The sequence below is a fragment of the Berghia stephanieae genome, chromosome 12 (genome assembly GCF_034508935.2).
Source record: "Berghia stephanieae isolate SIO BIC M18660-M18661 chromosome 12, UCSD_Bste_1.3, whole genome shotgun sequence".
In the NCBI taxonomy this organism is placed as follows: Eukaryota; Metazoa; Mollusca; class Gastropoda; order Nudibranchia; family Aeolidiidae; genus Berghia; species Berghia stephanieae.
In genome coordinates this window covers 23,263,387-23,278,386 of record NC_088371.1, presented here as the reverse complement: position 1 = coordinate 23,278,386, position 15,000 = coordinate 23,263,387, and the positions used below count along the sequence as shown (strand labels likewise).

The window sequence follows — 15,000 nt, the reverse complement described above, 5'->3', positions numbered from 1 at the left end:
GGACTGAAGTTTTTATCAAAGGAAAAATTGCCACAAAACTAAATTATATACTCTAATTGGTCGAATACTGAAGAGGCAAATTATCCCATTTGACGGTATGCGAGTTTTTGACAAGATCAAGGTCATTCATATCGTTCGATGTTTGAAGCCAAATGTTTAAATACGTGTCTTTCTAAAGTACTCCAGTTTATTGGTTAATTTCTACAGTTCTCACCAGGTCTTATTAATACGTTGCGTTAATATAAAAAAAACTCACAACACCCGCAAGCCGGAAAGAACGTACCCACCCACAGAACTGTGTGTAACCTTAACCGTATCTGATTTTGGTGATTACTGCCCATAAAAATGGCTGGCTAAAAAAAAAAATAACAAAGAGCTGAGTGATATCAAATTTGTACTATATTTCTACTCCCACCATCTTCACCTCCTCCTACCTTCTTATCCCCCCCCCCCTCCCCTCTCCTCTGTCGTCCTGTTCTTTCTCTCTTCCTCCTACTCGCCATTTCCTCACTAACGATCTTACTCATTCTCCTTTTACTACTTAATTTCCTCTTCCATTACATATTCCTGCCCTTCCTCCTTATCTTCCTCATCCTTCTATTCCTCCTCATCCTCCTCCTCCTCCTCCTCCTCATCATCATCATCATCATCATCATCATCATCATCATCATCATCATCATCATCATCATCATCATTCTCCTCCTCCTTCTTCTTCTTCTTCTTCTTCTTCTTCTTCTTCTTCTTCTTCTTCTTCTTCTTCTTCTTCTTCTTCTTCTTCTTCTTCTTCTCCTTCTTCTTCTTCTTCTCTTCTTCTTCTTCTCTTCTTCTTCTTCTTCTTCTTCTTCTTTCTTCTTCTTCTTCTTCTTCTTCTTCTTCTTCTCAACCCACCACCACCACCTCCTCCTCCTCCTAATTGTTCCCATCCCCCTCCCTCTCCTCCACCTCGCTCTACTCCTTTCATACATTTATTCACATCTCATAAAACCATACAAAATCTCGAATTCATGACTCATTCTTCAGCCCAACAAAACATCAAACTCTCCCACTCTTCACACAGACAAACAACCCAACGACAACGACTACACAGTAGAACCCAACAAAACATCAAACTCTTCCCATTCTTCGAACAGACACACAACCCTACAAAACCCAACAAAAACCCAACCGCTAATCTTTCTTACCCTCCTTCCGCACTAGGACAAAACTGTCCCGGGACAAATTTGTCCTGTCCCAATGGAGAAAACTTCTATTCAAAAGGGGTTCCGCACTAGGACAGGACTGTCCCAGGACACACCTGCGCGAATGCATTATTTTTTTTTTTTTTTACAAGACTCAAAAGTTTTTTTGTAGGCAATTGCAACTGTAATAATTCACATTTTATGAATCAACATAAGATACGACATGACGACAATGATTTTTTTACACTGTACAATGGGATTTGTTTACATAAGATTTATATAATCATGAAATATTCTTATAGCAAAAGTAATATTATTGCTACTGCTACTACTACCACTACCAATACCACGACTACGACTACGACTACGACTACTACTAACTACTACTACTACTACTACTACTACTACTACTACTACTACTACTACTACTACTACTAACCACTACCACTACCACTACCACTACGACTACTATACTACTACTACTACTACTACTACTACTACTACTACTACTACTACTACTACTACTACTACTACTACGACGACGACGACGACTACTACTACTACTACTACTACTACTACTACTACTACTACTACCACTACACTACCACTACCACGAACTACTATACTACTACTACTACTACTAAATACTACTACTATACTACTACTACTACTACTACTACTACTAGTAATGGATGAAATAGTGGTTGCATATTTCTGTGCTTTACCACGTGGAAAAAAAAGACAAATTGAAAGAGAAAACAATATTGGGTGCATCCTTTAATGACCCAAAGATTGCTCAAGGGTCAATTCCGTAGACTCTATGGTGATCTCCGATCTTATCTTAAAATGACTTTCTTGGAATCACCTCATTTTACCCAGGTGCAAATGAGTACCAGTTCGCTGATGAAAGTAATATTTGACGGACTAGCATCATTCAAGAGGATAATAGAAAGTCAGCATGCTTCGTACCCGAAAGGCATCAGTTGATTAAGTCACCTCGCCTAGCTCAATTTGCGGCGCTGCACTGCGGCTTACGCCTGGTTCTACCTTGTCCTAGCTAAATTTGCGGCGCTGCATTGCGGCTGACGCCCGGGTTATTCCAGTCTTACCTTGGAATGGACCCTCGAGAAAAATTTCCCCTATGGGATGAAAAAATGAATTTTATTATTTTAAATTTTAAACTGTTATCTGTCTGCTCAACGCCACAGAAACATGGATAAGTTCCGGATTTATAAGCTTAGGAGGCAAGATGGCCTATGGTTAGCGCGTTGTACTCTGGACTCAGAGGTTCTGTGTTCGATTCCGACCGAAGCCAACTTGTACTTTCTAGAGCAAGAAAATTTACTCCAATCACTCACTCCATTCAGGTGTAAAAGGGTACCTGTCAAGCTGAGATAGTAATCTGCGATAGACTACAGACTAGCGTCCCGTTCAAAGGTTTTCAACAAATACGTTAATTGTCCGCTTCACGCTATTGAAACCGGAATATAACTCCTGCACCAATGGCTACAAGGCTCTAAAGGACTTAATTTATTTTACAATGAGTCCAAGTGGCTCAGAAGGACTAACTTATAAATATTTTCATTGAGAATTCCCGAAATAAATAACGATAAAGATAATTGATCCACAAGTTACCGAATAGATGTGCGACCGGTTTTAGACACGTTACTGCTGTGTCACAAAAGTGTGACACTTCTTAAATTATATTTAAACATACGTTTTTAAATTGCCGAAAATATTTATGTTGCTATGCCTTCTTTACGTGGTTTCATCACATAGAATTAGTTTTTGAATTGTTCTTGCTTTTTTATATTCAGAATTGAAATAAATAAATAAATTTATAACTGTGAAATTGAATGTAAGCTTCAGTTTAATATACGAAAACAGATAAAATGGACGTTTCGGTTTCCCTTTCATCAACAACACATGATGAATTATAAACTACAGACGAATGAGATAATGTGGTAGTGGCGTTGTTAAGATGCATAAACAAAAACATTGATGGCAGGAAATTGTATGCTACTTTGTGAGGAAGCGCGAATTAAAACAGAGCAATAGAAAATTTATAAAAGGTGCGTACTTAATTATGTTAAAAGAGGGAGGCGGGGAGGAACTGTGTAATGCAGTATAGAAAGTGAACCAAAATAAAGTGTGGACTATTGTTGAAAATAAATACAATGGAATTGGAATAAAATACAAAATATAAGGGATGTAGGTATTGATATATTAGTGGCATTAGCCACAGCAGAAGCAACAATAGAAATAGTAGTAGTAGTAGTAGTAGTAGTAGTAGTATAGTAGTAGTAGTAGCAGTAGTAGTAGTAGTAGTAGTAGTATAGTAGTAGTAGTAAGTAGTAGTAGGAGGAGGAGGAGGGGGGAGGAGGAGGAGTAGTAGTAATAGTAGGGATGCAGAAAATAAAGACAGGCATTTCAATTTTGACACGGCGCCGCCAAGTCTGGGACTTTTTTGTCCTAGTGCGGAAGTCTGCTATATTTTTCTACTATCACAAACGATATGAACACGGGACTGGGACAGTCCTGTCCCGTTGATTTTTTTAGCATTTCACAACGGCTTGGACACAACGGGACTGTTTTGTCCCGTCCCAATAGGTGCGGAAGATCTCTCTAAATTCTATATGTTACAGATTTGTCCACCTAAACATAATATATACAAAGAACGGTGCCTAATCCTCATATTCAAGCATGAATTCACCCCATAGACAGCACACAATAGGAAATTTGGGATGGTTATCAATTAGGGTTTTGCACCCACATAGAGCAACAATCGCGAGAAGCCGGACATTAAATGTTCTTTATTGGTTATATTAATATAGGAGAGGGTTGGACACACGATGTTATATATATAATCTATAGACTGTCATTTAGGAGGGGGTGGGGTGGGTGGGGGGTGATGGGGTGGATTGTTATATTATTATTATAATATAACCAAGGTTTTCATCTTAAAGTGTCATGGCTGGGGAGTTGTCAATTTTGATACTTTGGATCAGGATGTATGCTTCACTGACCAAGGTGTGTGTGGGATATATATATTTATATAATATATATATATATATTATAATATATATATATTATTATATAAATGATGATGATGATGATGATGATGATGATGACGACGTCGACGATGATGAGGATGACGACGACGACGATGATGATGATGACAATGCTGATGATGACAACGACAACGACGACGATGATGATGATTATGATGATAATGATGCTGATGATGGTGATGATGATGATGATGATGATGACGACGATGAAGACGACGATGATGATGATGATGATGATGATGATGATGATGATGATGATGATGATGATGATGATGATGATGATGATGATGATGATGATGACAAAGATGATAATAATAGCAATAAATGATAACAATCAATTAGTTTTTAATTCAGACAATGTAACCGGTTTATTTGGCATGACACTGACAATAAACAAAATCACGCTCATCCCAGATCACCTTTGATGCTGAGTGCCTTCCCCAAGGACATAGGTATTATGTGTTTAAACAAAACACCCACCTGTTTTGCCAGCCACATCAATCCCACCAACACACAAAACTATGTGTAAGCTTGAACGTTGATAGGATGATTGATAGATATATCGAGAATTTATCATCCATATGGCAGTCAAAAAATAATAACAAAGAGCTGAGGAAAGTCAATTTCATTCCTTCTATGTATATAATGCCGTAATATAAATAAATAAAAAGAAACAACACTTTTAAATGTTTTGGCCAGAAAACTCGTCTTTCAAATTATATCATCTTATCACATTTAAAAAACACAAACTCTCAAACCTGGGACTTCTTTTTGAACTTCCCTGAAGTCACGGGTTTGAGAGTTTTTGACAAGGTGAAGGTCATTTGAATGTTAATTGACCTATACTTGAATGGCATTTTTTTGTGGCTAATCTTTTTTTTAAAGCATTGTATATAGCCAGTTTAAAGAAAAAAAGTTGAGCTTTCATATAGAGCAATATCCACTAAACGTGCTCAAAGCGCTTTACAAGCGGTCCCCGACCAACAGCAACAATTAACGTATAGCCTGTTAGGCTATATTACTTTTTTTTTCCGACATAGAAAAAAGAAAACGCTTTCGGATTGGAACTTCTTGGGTTCGAGCCTCTCCCGGCGTACAGTTGAGTCCTTGGAAAAGGCTCTTTATTCACATTCTCTCATCGTACTCAGGTGTAAAATAAGTACCTGTCCGTTAACAGCGTAGTCGCTGTCCGAAACAATTATAATATCGCCTAACAGGCGTCATGTCTCGATCTACATGTTACGTGTTGCTGTTGACCAGGGGGCCCTTTGTAAAGCGCTTTGAGCACGTCTAGTGGATATTGCGCTATATAAAAGCTCAAGCTCAAGTTTGTTATTCCAGTCTTCCCTTGGAAAAGACCCTAGAGACAAATTTCCCCTTCTGGATGAATAAAGGAATTTTTTTTTTTTTAATTTTATTCATGTATCTAAGGTCTGCATTGATTTAAAACACAAAGCACCGATTTTTTTTCGAATATTTTGTCCGAGGACTTCCGAGACGATGGAGTGACCTCTGTGACAAATCGCTGACCTTTGGTGATAATTTGTAGAACATGACACCGTCTTGTCCATCAGAATGAATAGGGGCGTGTCTGTCTTGGAGTGTCACTTCCCCCCCCCCCTCCCTCCTTCCTCGTACTCCCCCCCCCCCCTTTCCACCCCTGCCTGGACTTGAATGGGATACTGGCTAATTTATGGGCTTTATAATCGCCTCCAATAATAGGCGCCTGGGCCATTGTAAAGTGTAATATAACGGGTGGGGTGTGAATAGGCTGCCAGTGTGAAAGTCTTGGACTGAAGTTGATGTACACACACACAGAGACACACAAACACACACACACACACACACACACACACACACATATATATATATATATATATATATATATATATATATATATATATATATATATATATATATATATATATAGTTCAACTATAATTATGATCAACTTCTACAATATTGTTTCGAGCATTTGATCTCATCAGGAAGTGAAAGTGAAAGTAGATTGTTGTGTTTATCGTACTTTATCGGCTTCGCGGTTATTGTGGTTCGTAATTGGATTCAATAGTCGGATGTCACGTCGCCCAGCAACGGCGGCCATAGTGGTTCTAAACAAAGACAATCGGTACTTTTTATTCTTCATGTGTACTAGAACTTTTCATATGTCTTGTGATCAGTATGTGTAAAAGTCAAAACATGATCAGATTTATAATGTTTTTTTTTCCTTCTGGATACGCTTTTATGCTCGTCGGAGAAATATTTCATAAGGGCGTCCGCCATTGTTCCGATAGTTTAGAGCCAGTTACTAAGTTACCATGCGTCATTACGAGGGAAGTGACGTTACGACTGTTGAAGCGTATTTCATAAAAAGACTTTTGTTTCTATGTCTGCATGAAGATGTCAGTTCGTTTCTTTTATTGAGTGTTGCCATGTTCGGTTTTGTGTGATAAAGAATTTTTCTTCCAAGCAGAGGTTGCAAATCTTAGAAGAAGGGGGGGTGGGGGAGTACGACTGTGCTCTGGGGATGATTTTCCATGTAATGCTGTGTTGGTATGTTTTTTTCTTTGAGGTTCGCAAACACATTTGGAAAAAGTGCGGCAATCACAACAATCGACTTTCACTTTCACTTCCTGATGAGAGCGAATGTTCGAAACAATATTGTGGAAGTTGACCATAATTATACTTGAAATATTTTATAAATAGCTCCTTTTATCAAAAAGTTAAGCACTATTATTTCATGTTTTTGTTTTTATAATATATATATATATATATATATATATATATATATATATATATATATATAATAGAAATTGTCACTCACATTATATTTTATATTAGCTCTCACCATCATTCTCGAGCACTTTCGTACATATGAGTACCCACCAACACTCATAAATATATATATATATATATATATATATATATATATTATATATATATATATAATATATATGGGGTGGTCACCAAAAAAACGCGCCGTGTATCTCAAAGACGTTTCATTGGATTTCTTTCAAATTCAAAACACAAATAAAGCAAATCCTTATAGGTAGACTGTATAAATTTTAAGAATTTGAATTGAGACACGAAAAGATACAGAGATTTTTCAAAACTGTGTTCAGGAATACAACACAGGGGGAAATGACGCAACACTGCAAAGAATAAAATTTTAACAAACATTAATCATGTCACCATTAACATTAATTTTATCATAATTCTCCTCATGATGTGAAAAAATAAATATAAGTATTGAATTGTTATCTTCAATTTATTGGACGGAGACAGATATTTGTGGACGTTTCGGGTTTCCCCATTATAAAAAAAAACACACAAAAAAAACACGATGAATGAAACACTAAGGACGAATGAGATATGTGTAAATTCTCATTCATCGAGTGTTGTTGATAAAGGGGAAACCCGAAAGTCTCCATCTAATAAATTGAAGCTTACAGTCCAATACGTCTCTTTATTTTATTATTTTCCTTCGAGCTTCACACAGCAACATGTTCATTATTCTTCATCACGTGAGAAATGGTCTCTGTAACACAAACACAGACATCTTACCTTCATAAAGGTGCAATTTCCCTTGCTCCGCGAAGTTCATCGCGCCAAACGCATCAATATTTTATCCTTTGATCCAAAACAATCTACGTCACGACCAACCTTCCGCACAATGTCAGAATTTGGTTTAAATCCGATACGAATCCTCAAAAGTTCATTGGAAACCAGAGATTTGAAGAATTCACGTAAATCACAGTCTGAAGAAATATCTACTGAGATCTCCTAACCACTCCAATTTAATTTCATAAGAGTGTTGTCGTTTTAACGTTGGTTACTGTTAAACACAACTGTCATGAATTTCTGTGGAATACAAAAGATATACGTTCAATTTAAACCACTAAACGTACTCAAAGCGCTTTACAAAGGGTCCCTGGTCAACAGCAACACTTAATATTTAGGACTGGACATGACGCCTGTAAGGCGACATTACATTTTTTTTCCCGACAGAGACAACGCTGTTAACGACCGGGTACTCATTGTACACCTGAGTACGGTGAGAGAGTGTGAGTAAAGAGCTTTTTACAAAGACTCAACTATGCGCCGAGCTAGGCTCGAACCCAGGACCTTCCGATACCACTAGACCACATAGCGGCAATATAAAACTCCATTGAAATTATTTGAAAGTATTGTATTTATTGGGCCAAAGTCAGAAAAACAAAATGGCGAATTGAAGATACCACTGCAATGCTTACGACACAATTGACATTCACCACGAGGTAGTGGGTAGTTTTTACGATAGAGTCACAATCTCCCCGGCCAGGCGGAGTTGTCGTACCAGTAAGGTCGCAGGTTCGAGCCCCCATCGCCGCCGCGAAGTTTTTATTCTCCGTTGTCTTCTGGCACTTTCCTACACACTTCATTTCTCGTTATTATCAACAGAAGTGCAAACTCCACTCACTTTTCCAAATTTGCTGGGCACCTTTGGCCATTAATTACAAGTTTGTTGGGTTTTTTTTTTGGTTTTTTTTGTTTTTGTTTTTTTTTTTTTGGGGGGGGGGGGGGGGGGGGTCACTTTGAAATACCAATGATGAGGTTTTAAATCGAGGAGGATAGCGTAAATTTTTACGTTGCAAATTTTTGTTCTAGAGACAGTGTATGGAATGCTTAATATTGCAAGGAGAACTGTATATTCGTTAGTCCCTTTCCGTTTGTGTCATTTCAAATAGGATTCAATAGTCGTAACGTCACTTCCTTCCTAATGACGCATGGTAACTTAGTAACACTGGCTCTAAACTATCGGAACAATATGCTTAATATCACAAGGAGAACTGTATATTCGTTAGTCCCTTTCCGTTTGTGTCATTTCAATAAATAGGATTCAATAGTCGTAACGTCACTTCCTTCCTAATGACGCATGGTAACTTAGTAACACTGGCTCTAAACTATCGGAACAATGGCGCACGCCCGTATGAAATATTTCTCCGGCTAGCATAAAAACGCTCCCAGAGGAAAAAAACACATAAATATGTTCATGTTTTGACTTTTACACATTCTGATCAAAAGGCATATGAAAAGGGAATGAAGAGTTCTAGCCAGCATGAAGAACAAAAAGTAATGATTTTCTTTGTTTAGAACCAAGATGGCCGCCGTTGCCTGGCGGCGTGACATCAGACTACTGAATCCAATTGATCCAATAACGAATATACAGTTCTCCTTGTGATGTTAAGCATTTTTGCGATATTGGTCACAGACTGTCCAGTTTGAAGATGACCAATGGCACGTGCATGTTGATCTAAACTAAGTCGTGACATCGCAAAGATTAATGGATGGTATGTTGCATTGTGTTTTCCTGCCTTGAAAATGTTTCAAGAAGACACGGATGGCAAAAAAAATTAATCTATACACTTCCTGTCCAGAGTAAGTGGCTAAAATGTCACTTTAGCACTTGCAGACGTGGTGAGCGAATTTCAGGTCAAAAACAAAAACATCGACTATCGGTAAACAGAAAGGCTAATGGTAAACAACTCAGTGGAAAATCATTAGACTACGCCAATAGATAAAAAAGGAACGACGATTTTAAATGTGTATACTTTCTTTTGGTCGCGAGTATAGATAGTATACAGATGACGTCACTCAGGCCTTTGTTATTGTTTTTGCCATCCGCGTTTGTGAGTTGTTCTCACTAAACTGTTTTAACCAGACTATAAAAGTTCGTGGTTACACAGAGTTTGTGTGTTGGTCCGTTATACTTCCGGATGGCAATGTTGTGAACTCCTTGGCCAAGCGCATTCTATCTATAGGTCAACTAATCGGATCACTTGTCTCATTGAACACTACTCACGACAACTCACTAGGCTGTTCACATATATCTAAAAAAAAAATGACGTCACATGATAAGTTCTTGGTTCAGGCTATGAATACTATGCATAAATATGTAAAATACTCACAATATCCACGAGTCGGATATAACGTACTCACCCGATGACCGTTTCTCGTCTGATTGATACAATTCAATGAAAACGTATCACCAAAATGGTTGTCTAAAAACAATAACAAAGAGCTGAGTGACGTCAATTTCCGTTCCTTCGATACTCCAAGTTATTGAATACTACGAATCAACAACACGGCGCTGAAAAATAATAAAGTACACACCAAGGAGCTTAAGGGTGTTTCCCTTTCATTCCAATGTCAACAGGGTTGGGATTTCGCTCACCAAAGCACCAACTTGACGTCTCTCTATTGTTTTTGTAAGTAACCCCCCGTTATTCTAGGCCATTCTTCTAGAACCCAATGCCTCACACTGGAACTAGTCGACGAGAACAATTTAACAGGATCATTATACAAAAGTATTCCCAGTCTATTGTCTGAGACGGGCGTGTATGCAACACTTCACAAAGGATCTGTTGACTCTTGTTTTCGTGGAACCCTGTAATTTATGAATGGGACCGATCTATATATAGAATGAAGTTGACGTCACTCAGGTCTTTTGTTATTGGTTTTTGCCATCGACCTAACAATCCAAGAGCTGTTTGAAAAAGCAAGAGACAGGGAGGAATGGAGAGAGATAATTCATGCAGTATCCGAAGCCTGGACCAGGCATGGAACCTAGTAGTAGTAGTAGTAGTTTATGAGTAATTCTCACTAAATTGTATTAACCAGACTATAAACATTTAAGGTTATACACAGTATTGTGTGTTGGTCCGTTATACATCAGGACGGCAATGTTGTGAGCTTCTTAACCAAGCGCATACTATATATATTCATGTTTTCGTCCAACCTAGTCATCGATCACATGATTTGTTGTTGTACAGCGATTGGACATTTCTCAATAAATGTAAACACGCTGCTTTGTCGATGAAAGTTGTAGATAATATAGATAGAATGCGCTTGGCCAAGGAGTTCACAACATTGCCATCTGGAAGTATAACGGACCAACACACTAACTCTGTGTAACCATGAACTTTTATAGTCTGGTTAATACAGTTTAGTGAGAACAACTCACAAACGCGGATGGCAAAAACAATAACAAAGGCCTGAGTGACGTCATCTGCATACTATCTATAGATAGTATGCGCTTTGCTAAGAACCTCATAACATTGCCATCCGGAAGTATAACGGACCAACACACAAAACTGTGTGTATCCATGAACGTTTATAGTCTGGTTAATACGGTTCAGTGAGCATTTCTCATAAACGCGGATGGCAAAAAACAATAACAAAGACCTGAGTGACGTCATCTTCGAACTATCTATAGATAGTATGCAGATGACGTCACTCAGGCCTTTGTTATTGTTTTTGCCATCCGCGTTTGTGAGTTGTTCTCACTAAACTGTATTAACCAGATTATAAAAGTTCATGGTTACACAGAGTTTGTGTGTTGGTCCGTTATACTTCCGGATGGCAATGTTGTGAACTCCTTGGCCAAGCGCATTCTATCTATATCCAGCTGGTGAATAATATGAGTATTATATCTAAACGCATCGCATAAATTGTTTTGGTAAGTAACCCCCCCCCCCCCCCCCCCCCCCCCCCCCCCCGTTAAGTTTTGGTAAGTAACCCCCCGTTATTCTAGGGCATTCTTCTAGAACCCAATGCCTCACACTGGAACTCGTCGACGAGAACAATTTAACAGGATCATTATACAAAAGTCTCCCCAGTCTATTGTCTAAAGACGGCGTGCATGCAACACTTCGCATAGGATATGTTGACTCATTGTGGAACTGTACTTTATGAATGGGAGCGATCTATAGATAGTATGAATATGACGTCACTCGGGTCTTTGTTATTATCATTAGGATCATTATACTAAAGTCTCCCCAGTCTATTGTCTGAGACGGCGTGCGTGCAACACTTAGCATAGGATGCGATCGGCTGACTCCTGTTTTTGTGGACACCCGGGCTAATTCCACACCCACATTCATTATATCAAGCTCTTCGCAGAAACAATGCAGAAAAAAAGACCCATTGGATACTGGTCAAAGTTTTAACTGCCTTTGATTTCTATTTCCTGTTTGAACACAAGAAGCAGCCACTTTTACTACTGTTGAATTCTGACAATTTCAAAAGTTTTTATGAGCCCATTGAAGGTAAGTGCAACACTCATGGTTTTCAAATATGGAAAAATGTTGTTACATTTTCTTCAAATTTGAAGCACAAGCTAGAAATGCTTAATCATTCACAGCGGCGTGGCGTATTGACGGCATATGGTGGTGCCATGATTAGAAAAAAAAAATTCTAATACAGTGAACACGGTTAAGAGGAGAGAGCACGACATATTAAAAACTCTCTTTTATGGAAGGGTGGGGGAGGGCCGATGGTTTCTACGAATGGACAAAACTTACAAAAACAAATAATTCACGAAAACAACAAGCCACAACACTGAGATACAAGTCCCGTATGAAAAGGTCTTTGTAATTATTCTTTGTCCACCATTTAAAGGATTGGATTTGGTAGATAATGCAATCAATATGTTATAAATGTAAATCAAAAGAGAGAAAAAAACCAATGACAGAAATTACTTACTTTTAGTACTTGTAAAAAAAAAATGTGCACTGCGATGTTTCATCTCTGCAAATCTTTTTATAATCTGTTTATTGAAATCTGGAATGGCATCTATTTCAGCTTTGTGAATTGACAGAATCATTAATGAATTTAACCGCTCCTGTTTCATTGAATTTCGCAACAAAAAACTGAGTGAAATTTTTTTGTTGTAGATTGGGAGTATGAAGATGGTATGTGTTTTAAATTAGATAAGGAACATTTTGGATGGAATGAAAGTGTATATTTATTATTTGTCTACATGAGGCCGTATGGATCAACGCGTAGCGATTTTGACGATAATGTAAGTTGTTTTGATGAACTGTTAAATCAATTGACAAAAGTGACCGATCAGGGAGGGATTATAGTAGCAGGAGACATGAATGCAAGGACGGCGGAGAGAGAGGATTGTTTGACTGTTGACATTAGAGAGAACCAGACAGAAGAGCTTTCGGTAGAGAATGTTTTATGTGAAAGAGATTTCTTATGTAATGACATGACAGTTAGACGTTTTAATAAGGACAAAAAAGTAAATGACTATGGACTGAAATTACTCCAATTATGTTACACATGTGACCTTGCAATATTAAATGGGAGAACAGGGGAGGATAAAATGAAGGGATGCACAACGTTTGGCAATAAAAAAGGGGAGAGTACAATCGACTATGTTATTTGCAATAAGCGGGTTATAGGAAATGTGTGTGGTTTTAACGTCCATGAAACAAATGAAATGTCAGACCATAAGATAATATCGTTTACTTTGAAATTAAATAATAGTGAGCATAGACGGGAGGTAAGTGACGGTTTAGATGGGGTTATGTTGACAAAGTGGAAAGAGGATAAGAAGGAGAATTACGTTACATTATTAAATACAGAAGTGTGTCATAATAAGGTGAGCAATCTAATATATTTGGTACAAACTAACACAGATCCAGAGGTATTAGAGGGTAATATAGTCGAGTTAACAGATATTTTAACAGAAGCAGGGATAGATCATGTAGTTAGGATAGAGGGGAGAGGGGATAAACAAAGGAAAGGGAGAAGAAAGAAAGCACCATGGTATAACGAAGCTTGTCAGATCCAACGCAAAGTATTCACTGAACGAGCACATAAGTTTATAGAGACGGGGACAGGGGAAAACAGGACATTGATGTGTAAGGAAAGGAATAAATACAGGAAGGTATGTAGGATTAACAAAAGAAATTACAGTCGCAAAAAAGCGCAACATTTATTGGATTTAAGTAAGCATGAACCCCAGAACTTTTGGAAGGAAATAAAAAGAAATTCAGTATCACGAAGAGAGCTGCCAGATATAAACTTCTACGACCATTTTAAAACTTTAGCAAATAAAGAATCAGGGGTTGGAGAGATGGGTAGGGCGGAGATTGCAGAGGTAGAAAAGGATGTGGGAAGGAATATTATAGATATAGACATTTTAGATAAGCCAATCGAGATGGGGGAACTACACAAAGCAATTAAGGCTCTTAAACGCGGCAAAGCTACTGGAGTGGATAATATGTTAAATGAATTTATTATTAATGCAACTTCAGAAATCAAATTACTGATTTTATCAATTTTCAATAAGATACTGGAATTGGAATATTTCCCCTTGATATGGAGTCAGGGTAGAATTGTGCCGATTTTTAAAAAGGGAGATGAAAGAGATGTGAACAATTATAGAGGGATAACAATAATGAGTTGTATAGGAAAACTGTTTACAAGAGTGATGAATGAAAGACTAAATGTATGGGTGGAGGGAGAGAATGTGTTAAACGAGGTTCAATATGGATTTAGAAAGGGAAGGAGCACAGCAGATTGCCATTTTATTCTACATGGAATTATCGAGATATTGCTATCTAAAGGGAAGAAGCTACATTGTGCGTTTATCGACTATGAAAAAGCATATGACCTTATTGACAGATCCGCATTATTTACAAAATTGATCAAATCCGGTGTGAGCTCGAAATTTGTCAAGCTATTTAGAAACATGTATTCAAAGGTTGAGCTGGCCACAGGAGGTAAAGGTCAACAACAATTTTTTTAATCAAACAGCGGATTATTACAGGGTGAAAGCACTTCGCCACTTTTGTTTTCGCTGTTTGTTAATGATCTTGAAAGTAAATTAAGTGAAGATTCCATAGGATTACAAATACAGGATATTACAATTAAATTGCTCATGTTTGCAGACGATATGGCAATAATCAGTGAAACAA

The 15,000-nt window shown here is 37.8% G+C and overlaps 1 long non-coding RNA gene across 1 annotated transcript in view; it reads right to left on the bottom strand.

Annotated features, from left to right (window-relative positions):
• The window catches only part of LOC144957524 (uncharacterized), a 118,009-nt gene extending 107,457 nt beyond the window's left edge, over positions 1 to 10,552 (bottom strand). Inside the window, exons 1-2 of the long non-coding RNA XR_013642180.1 lie at positions 10,229 to 10,552; positions 7,814 to 8,110 (exon numbers count right to left, since the gene is read on the bottom strand). This is a non-coding gene — a long non-coding RNA (uncharacterized LOC144957524). The remainder of the gene's footprint in view (positions 1 to 7,813; positions 8,111 to 10,228) is intronic.
• Positions 10,553 to 15,000: the final 4,448 nt, after the last annotated feature.